Source organism: Myotis brandtii, unplaced genomic scaffold (genome assembly GCF_000412655.1).
Source record: "Myotis brandtii unplaced genomic scaffold, ASM41265v1 scaffold470, whole genome shotgun sequence".
Taxonomy (NCBI): Eukaryota; Metazoa; Chordata; class Mammalia; order Chiroptera; family Vespertilionidae; genus Myotis; species Myotis brandtii.
In genome coordinates this window covers 2,430,480-2,439,931 of record NW_005367953.1, presented here as the reverse complement: position 1 = coordinate 2,439,931, position 9,452 = coordinate 2,430,480, and the positions used below count along the sequence as shown (strand labels likewise).

General features: G+C 41.7%; 1 protein-coding gene across 4 annotated transcripts in view; it reads right to left on the bottom strand.

Annotated features, from left to right (window-relative positions):
• The window catches only part of MARCH3 (membrane-associated ring finger (C3HC4) 3, E3 ubiquitin protein ligase), a 105,340-nt gene that overhangs the window by 42,278 nt on the left and 53,610 nt on the right, over window positions 1-9,452 (bottom strand). Inside the window, exon 1 of one of the 4 annotated variants that reach the window (XM_014547322.1) lies at window positions 2,097-2,188. The exons of 1 other annotated variant lie outside the window; for it this stretch is intronic. The gene's annotated coding sequence lies outside the window, so the exon portion shown is untranslated. Of the gene's footprint in view, window positions 1-896; window positions 918-2,096; window positions 2,189-9,452 lie in introns of those variants that run through there. 2 more of the 4 variants (XM_014547324.1, XM_014547323.1) reach the window with 2 other exon arrangements.

The window sequence follows — 9,452 nt, the reverse complement described above, 5'->3', positions numbered from 1 at the left end:
ACGATTGAAATTTCTTTTGAGAGCCAAATTTTTTAAACTTAAACTATATAGGTAAGTACATTGTTATTAACTTAATTACGGTACTCCTAAGGCTTAGGAAGAGCCACACTCAAGGGGCCAAAGAGCCGCATGTGGCTCTCGAGCCGCAGTTTGCTGAACACGGGGTTAGGGCAACACTGCACCTTTTGGAACACACTTGAGCCCTGCCAATGGGTCACTCCATCTGTCTTAGAGGGGGAGCACAAAGGGAGTCTCTTCCTTGCATACCCACTTCTCCTTTTCCTTAGCCCTGTCTTTTTCATATTCCTGAGCACACGTTTCAGTCTTCCATGAAAATGTTTAGTAAAGATATATGATGGCCCTAGCTGGTTTTGCTCAGTGGATAGACCGTCGGCCCTTGGGCTAAAGGGTCTCGCCCTAGCTGGTTTTGCTCAGTGGATAGAGCGTTGGCCCTTGGGCTAAAGGGTCTCAGGTTCGATTCTGGTCAAGGGCACACACCTCTGTTGCAGGCTTGATCCCTGGCCGAGGTCAGGGCTTGTGTGTGAGGCAACCAATTGATGTGTCTCTCACATCAATGTTTCTCTCTCTCCCTCCCTTCCACTCTCTCTAAAAGTCAATGGAAAAATATCCTCGGGTGAGGATTAACAAAAAACCAAATAAACAAAAAAGATATATGATGAAAAGCTATTAGGTTTAAGATACTTTAGTGTAGTTGTTACAGCAGCTACCATTATCTTAGCTAGTCTAGCATGTGATAAATACACTAGAAAATAAAACACAAGCCTCTCTCAAGTGCCTCTTCAGGCTTGCTTCTATCAGAACTGTATTTTTAGTGCCAAGTCAACTTTAATCTCTTAGATGTAGGATGAGAAGGCTGTGTGCCAGCTGGCACTAACCTGGTCATATGGGCTGCCCAGGCAGTGGCCTGAGCAGGCCCAAGCTTGGATTGGCAGTCTGGAGCAAGATTGTATTTCCAAATGCAACTCTAAATGCCAACTCCAGAGATTTTAAGAAGCGGGCTTCTTAGCTTCCAATATGTCCTGGAAGGGTCCTGTGACACCTCCACCCCCAGAGTTGATCAACAAAGAAAATAAAAGGAGCTAATTGATTTTTTAATTCATTCATCCATTAAAAAATGTTTTTTGAAAACTTACTAGGTTTTCCTGGGAAATGCCTGGTGGTATAGAATCCATCATTTCAAGTCCTGCTTTACATTTCCCAGGCATAGGCCACTAAATGGTCTGGAGTGTTCCCCAGACCCTCCCGGGACTTCAGAGTTTGAGGACTCCAGCAATCATGTCCTGCTAGTGCAGGGAAAACCACCAGATGCCTTAGATTTGGGGGAATGAAACTGCAGAACCATGGAAGGGTGAGATGTCTTTCTGCTCCATCAAAGCTGTACTTTATTAACACTGGTCCAGGATTCAGAAGCCTGACCTTACTTTTACACAAGCAAATCTGCTTCAAAAAGGATTTCTAAACTATCCCTTAGCCTTCTTCAAGGATTCACATGCTCAGGGAGCGAGGCCTCCTCTAATGAGACCAGTGAATGGGTGATACAAGTCGGCTGGCGATGGAAATGGGGAAAAAATAGCAATAATGGTCTGTCCAGGAAATTTCCCCTCTGAGTTAGATTTTTAGACTGTGGATTCTAAGAAGAGTCTCTGAGAATAGGAATGCTCTTTGAGGGAACATTTCTTTGGCTTTTCAGGCATGTTATAACCAGACAGTGCGCTGCATGGCTGGTGAACTGACTGAGAGTATTCTGAATGTTCAGAGAAAATGAAGGCAGGCAGGAAATCGCATACTGACCTTGCTTTCCAATGAAAATGGAGCAAATGACTAATTCCAAAACCATTAACATGTAAAAGTGGCATATTTCTTCCGAGAACAGGGCACAAAGGCTCTCCAAGGAGATTGCCGGGACATGATTGCCAGCAACGTTTAAGTTTTCAAAAACACGCCAAGGAGGCTATTCACTAAGAATGTGTTGCAGCAAAGTAGCTGCTTCATTAAGCTTAAATAGCCGCGGCAGGGCTGTGCTTACAGACCCACGCTACCAAATTATACATTTCTTTTCTGGATGCTTCACTGACCTCATTATGTAGAGCGAAGAATTTGTCATTTCAAATAAAGTGACCATCCACATCTTTATAAACATGACTGTCAGGCGCTTGATGAGTCTGCAAGTGAAACACTGGCTGGCCCAATGAATTAAAAAACAAAAACAAAACAAAACACAACCCACACACAAACTCTGCTCTTTACTGTCTCATTTATCTCTGCTACGTGCTCACTGTTACAGAGCAGAATAGGCAGGTGAAATGCCTGCCTGTTTCTGAGCATGACAGAGGTTTTGATTTGGGATAAGGGCCCTTTCTTGAGGAATGTGTAAACACCCATGATGAACTCTGGGAAGAAAAAAAAAAAATCCAGACCAGCACCAGACAAGTTGGATCTGTAAAGAATTACCGTGACACATTCCCAGTGTACTATTTGAAACATATCTAGAGTTATTTATCACTTTTCATCCAGGGCATTAATTCTGATTCTCAGTCACAGAAATATCAGACTAATCTTTTTTCCCCCCATTTATAATTACTATATTTTCTTTTCCGCCAGGTACAATCTCTAGTTCTGCTAAAGGCAAATCAAGTAACAATTATTGTATTTACACATACTTTTCCCTCTCAAGCAGTACTCATAAAATTAATTCAGATATTGGAAGCTATCCATTTTTTCATTTAATTTTAATTATATAGATGAAAATGGCAATTAAAAATCCCACAACAACACCGTATGTTCAAAGACACAGTGACAGCTGAATTACACTTGTAAATAACAACTAGCTCCTACACAGAGCCCTGCTGAGCCCGGGAGCTGGTGGGGGAATGGAGCTGCACGGATGAGTTCTGGGAGCTTGGGAACAATCCGGGCAAATCAAAAAAGTTTAAACGTCAAGTTTAAAAAAAAACAGAGGAGAGCAGGCAAAATAGAATGAAATGTTCATGGTACAGTACTTGGAGATGAGAAAAAAATGTGTATTCTTCAAATGATATTCAGTGTGTCCAGTGCCAACAGCTACCTGTCCAGCATGGGCAAAGGTGTGGAGGGTATGGCCTGCTGACCAGGGTATCTAATGACACAGGAGAAAAACATGTCAGCTGCAAATGAGAGCTGAACATGTTCTACGAACAAAAGTTCCTAATTCGTGGTTGGGTTCAGACACATTTTCTACCAGCATTTAAGTGAATGTCCCCTAGTAAGGAAGTTGATTTGGGGTCCAGTCCAAGTTGTATCTCACTCTCCTCTGCACGAACAACCCTGTACCAGCAATACAGAATTGCTAATTCTTAACCCCACCTCACACCGTACCCTGGAATAAAGCCAGCTGCCGGCTTATCTTAAACCAGGGTTCCTTGCGGCTTTCCCCATCTGCATTTCACCAAGAGCACTCATTAGGAAGTTGAAGTAGGAAGCTGTAGTCTTGCCCTCTCACAGGGCAGTGTCCAAGCTCTGCCTCCCACCAGGCTGGGGGTAGGGACCCGCTGGAGTGCTTTCAGGCCTGTGATGTCCCAAGAGACGTTTGGGGGCATATGTTACCCTACATATACTTGCAAGGAAAACCAAAGTTACTCACCTTGCCAAGGAATATTAAGGAAATGCAGAGCAAAGTATAAAGCTCTTTGGATTTTGCTTTTCAGCCCCGTCTTTGGCATTACAGACTCCCTATCATATGTTTCAATTACTGAAATCTGCCAAACCTCATGTTCTTTCACACGTGGTCTTGAAGCCTGTCAGAGTCTCTGGGTGCTTCTGCATTGCCTTTTCACATCTGTGGTTTGGGATTCAGGGGCCCCTTGGGAGCCTTTAGGGGAGAGGAGACACAGCTCTGGTTTCAGATCACCGAGTCCTGGCTTTGAATGGCCACCTGGAGCTTATCCGTAGAACAATTACTTGGCGCTAAGCCTGGTTTCCTCCTGACACCGAGGGCCTGTGGTAGGTATGTGCCTGGCACATGGAGGGCACTTGGTAACCCGCTGTGCTTAGGACTGTAGTGCAGCAGTCATCTCACAACAGCCCGGGCCAGGCTGGGGAAAGAGGCCCCTTCCAGAGCCTACCTCTAGGTCCCCTCACCTAGCCTACCTCTCCACACTCCTCCTTACTACTCTCCTATCTTCCCAGGACAAAAATCCCTCGGAGGCAGAACTGCTGACATCTGCTTTGACAGTCTTGTATAAACATAGGCAAAAAGCACAGACACAACCCCCTGGAATTACTTTACTCCATTCTCTACACACACACACACACACACACACACACACACACCATAGATTCTTTTTTATTGGTTCCCTAAAATATATCCTTTTAAATAATCAAGATACAAACAAGCACAAGAAAAAAGTAACACTTAGTCAAGGACTGAGTTAATTGAGATCACTTTATCTTGAATCTCTTCACCTTTGTATATCCTGGATTCTTGAGGACCATGAAATTGGTGGGGGAAAGGCCTCTTTCTTACTTCCTGCTTACCTCAAAACAAAGCACCTACTCAATGCAAAGTGCCTACTAACGCCTTCAAAGGTGCCACCGAGGTGATATTTTTTCTAAGCACACTCCCCGCTCCTGCACTTGCTCCTTGGGCTGCCTGTCCCAACTCTTGACTTTGGCCCTGTTCCAGCTCAAGGTGCATCTTGACTTTGGCAATTGCATCAGTCCCTCATCTTACATGGCTGCCACCTGTTGGAGTGTTGTTGGCTTTGTCTGGACTTTTTCAGTGGGAGATCCAGCCCACTCTCTTCCCAGTCTTCAGGGGAGCTGAGTGTTCTAGAAATGCCCCAGTGCATCAGCTTACACAGAAGGCTGTCTTCCCACCAGAACTTCCCTTAAGCTCCTCAACCACCTAGAAGAAAGGTCCTGAATCAAATACCTGGTCTATTCATTTCTTTGTATACCCAGCTTTGCCAAAAACAATGGGTGAAGTTCCTTCACCTGGTCCTGCCTGTTTGATAGAACCAAAAATAACTGTATATTGACACTGAATGAAATTATTATCCAACACAAAACAACCAAATATTATACAGAGGTCTACCTTTACATTTTTGTCTGATGGTTCAAAACAGACAAAAAAAATTACAATATATTTTTTAATAGTTGCTTAAACATTTGTATTTTTATTGAACTTTTTTTTCTTTTAAATTTCTGCCGGGTTACGACAATTAAATAGGAAACCGCAATTAAATAGGAAACTGTGGCATGAAAAATGACACCAAACCCTTTCTATTTCTTTCTTATTCAAAAGAGTCCGTCACACAAGTGTCAAATATGAGCACTGTCATTTTTTTTTTTTTTTTTGGAAGGAGAAGAACATTAATCCTGGCAGCACCTTACAATTCCAGTAAGTGGTTAAAAATTACTCTATTAATAGCAATAGTGTGAGTGTGTTTTTCTATTTTCACAGCACTATTAATTTTCTATCATCTAAGTGCTTAATAAATACAATGGGTCTTCACTGCCTTCCAGGGTGAAAATAACAGTTATGCCCCCACAGAGCTCACTCATTTGCTTTATGGGCTAAAAATTCTCTAGCATGTCACAAAATAACACAATGTTCCCGCGGACTGTGTTTTATTCTTGAATCTCCAATTTCACTAATAAATGTGAAAAACACATGTAGCCAGATAAGCCCCTGGAGACCAGCCACTGCAGATGCTGAAGAAAGCAAGTTATTTCAGCTAAGATCAGCATTCGCTTTCACAAATTCTCCTCCAATTGCTTGATGTGTGGCAATGAAACTGGTTTCTAGTAACTACCCAAAAGATCTAACAAAACTAGTTAATTTTTTTAAAATAAAAAGGATATTATCAAAAAATTAAGAAAAAAATCATAAAATTTTAAATACCCAGGTAAAGTGACTTTCTAGTCACAGCTCCAATAGATCTTCACTATCATCTCTGAGAGAGAACTGTTATTTTTTTCCTTAATATTTTTATAATGAAACATTTCAAACAGAGAGAATACTACAGTAAATCCACATATAGTCCATCATTCCCATCTAATAATCAAAATTTTGCCACACTTGTTGCACTCTCTTTTTCTTTCTCTCATCTTATTAAGATTTTTTAAAAAAAATAATTCTTAGTTGTTGAAAGTATTACATATGTCCCCTTTTTCCCCCATTGACCCCCCTCAGCTCCCTCCCCTGCCCCTCCTCCTCTACCTTCTCCCTAGGCCTTCAGCACCCTATTGTCTGTGTCCATGCGTTATGCATATATGCATACAAGGTCTTTGGTTAATTAACTCCCCCGCCTTCCCTCTGAGATTCCACACTCTGTTCAATGCTTCCATGTCTCCGGAATCCTATTAAGATTTTTAAGCAAGTCCCAGAAATTATGTCATTTTACTTCTATATACTTCAGTATAAATTTCTAAAAACATGGACCTTTCTTATATAACCACAAAGCCATTATCATACCTAATAAACAATAATAGCTTGGTATCATTTAACACCCAAACTGTAGTCAAATTTCTCCAACTTGAAAAATCATTTATAGTTGGTTTAAATGATCCAAATAGGGTACAAGAGTTGGATGTTCTATCTCTGAAGTCCCTCTCACTTGCCCGCAGCCACCTCCCCCCCCCCATGCCATTGTCTTGCTGAATATACTTTTATAGGGTTCCTCATGAGCTCTGTCTCAATAGCCACTTTCATAATTTGTCTTCTTTTGGTATCATTTAACTTGTTCTTATAGCCCCTGTATTTTCTGGAAACTTACTGATTGGTTTGATTAAGTTCAAGTTTAACTCTTAAGCTACAATACCTCATAGGTGGCATTGTGTCCTTTTCATTCATTGTGTACTTTTCATTACATCACATCGGGAGGCACCTAATGTGTGGCCATCCCACCTTTAATGGGTTTGGGTGACGGCATCCTGATTTCTCCATTGTGAAGTTCCCTATTAACATTTCTAATGGTATAATCATTGAATCCATTGGTGATAGTGGTTTGACTCAATTATTTCATTTGGAGCTACAAAGTTATGCTTTTCCAGTTCTAATTTCCCTTCCACATTTAGTGGCTGGAATTCTCATGTGAAGAACATTCCTTCATCAACCAGTGCAATCTGGCTTTCTTCAAATACAATATGCACAGAAAAGGCAGGACTCATTCTTTCCTTTGCCAATTTTCAAGAGTAAGGAACTGGTGTCTTAGTTTTATCCTATAGTGACTGAGTTGTCTTTGTTGTTTATATTATTCTTAAAGGTCCACTTGTCTTTACGTAAATAAAAAACGTTTGCCCCATTAATAATCCTTCTTCTTGAGCACAGAGAGCTGAATTTGTGATTTAAAGGGGCACACAGTAAGTCCAGGGCAGTGATGGCAAACCTTTTGAGCTCGGCATGTCAGCATTTTGAAAAACCCTAACTTAACTCTGGTGCCGTGTCACATATAGAAATTTTTTTGATATTTGCAACCATAGTAAAACAAAGATTTATATTTTTGATATTTATGTTATATATTTAAATGCCATTTAACAAAGAAAAATCAACCAAAAACATGAGTTCGCATGTCACCTCTGACACGCGTGTCATAGGTTCGCCATCACTGGTCCAGGGCATGGTCCCTGCCATCTTGCAGCACTCTCAGTAGAAAAGACAGGCGCTGTTTCCCTCACTTGTTTTGGTATCTGACTCTCATCTTTATGATTGATACAGTCTTTCGTTAGGCTCAACACTCCTGCATTTACTGATCCCTTAGGAAAATGAGAACAATTCTAAAATATCCTCTTTTGCTTATTGTGGCTGAGCAGTGGTGTCATGTGGTGTCACTTGGCCCTGTAGACTTCCACTTTCATACTATTTGTTAGATACATCTGAAGGCACCTCAAGCATGTGTAAGCAGGTGGGCAGAACTACTCCCTTAAGAATGACTAGTTGAGACCACCTGAGCTGTATCAGCTTGAGCTTTGTCCGTGACTCATCAGTGAAGTTGCAGGTGCCATCTGGCATGGCCACACCCTGCTCCAGGCTTGCAATGGTGACACATTAACACACTGGGCAAGCTCCCACTGGGGGAAGAATCTGCACTGTGGGTAAAGTCTGCACATGTATGAGAAACAGCTCCCTTTTCTTCTTCTCACTAATAAGAGTCAGAATGTTTGGGCCATTCATAGGTATTCCCCACAGAGGCACTTATAAGTCTTCTTTAACAATGGCTGACAAGTGTCTCTGAGACCCATAGGAATCCAGGGTCTTTCCTTTTTTGCTCTCCTAAGAGCAGAGACATTTTCTGCCCATTATCGCCTTGTTTTACTGACAGGCAGCTGTCAGTTAGACATTAAAAAAGAGTGATCATGGGAAGATAATATGCAGCCTCTGTCCACACACTTCAAGAGAGAGGTACTCATGAAAAATGTGTATTTTGGGAAACCTAGATGCTCATGTGCCCATCTGCATTCCTAGTTAGCTTGAAATTCAGTGAAAAATCACAAAACAGTGAGAAGAAAAATAACAGTGGGATGGAATCAGAGGAGATTCCTAAATGGCCCTGCAGACACCAGTGTGGGGGGTCGCTGCTGTACGCAGGAGGGAAATGGGCTGAGAAATGCATGCCAAAACGCATGAGCAGGATGGAAGCAGCTCTTTTCTGGCTTCCCTGGAACTCACCGAGAGCTGCTGAACCCAGGAACGGGTGGGAAATAACTCTATGACTCTATAATGGAGGACTTTCACACATTCATATACTCTCTTTTGAAACAAAGGTGAAAAGGGAAGTGCACACTTTAAATAAACTAATAAAAGCAATTCAGCGCCCACTGAGAATCCTTCTAGCAAATAGTTCTCTGTCAGAAGTAATAGTGTTACTCAGATAGCTGGACCTCTAGTTATATTTTCAGGTCCTGACCTCTTGGCTAATGAAAATAAAAGCATATCTTTACACACACACACACACACACACACACACACACACACACACGCCCTATACCAGTGATGGCGAACCTATGACACTCATGTCAGAGGTGACATGCGAACTCATGTTTTTGGTTGATTTTTCTTTGTTAAATGGCATTTAAATATATAAAATAAATATCAAAAATGTAAATCTTTGTTTTACTATGGTTGCAAATATCAAAAAATGTCTATATGTGACACGGCACCAGAGTTAAGTTAGGGTTTTTCAAAATGCTGACACGCTGAGCTCAAAAGGTTTGCCATCACTGCCCTATACAATGCCATCTTTTATTTTCAATTCAATAAAACTTCAACTTATTCAACAAATCTAATCTAATAAAAGAAACATGCAAATTGTACCTTTGCTACGCCCCAAGCCATGCCCACCAGCCAATCAGAGTGACTATATGCAAATTAACCCAATCAAGATGGCGGAGGGCAGCCACGGAGCTGGAGTAAGCAGGAGGCTTGGTTGCCCCGGCGATGGAGGAAGCCAAGT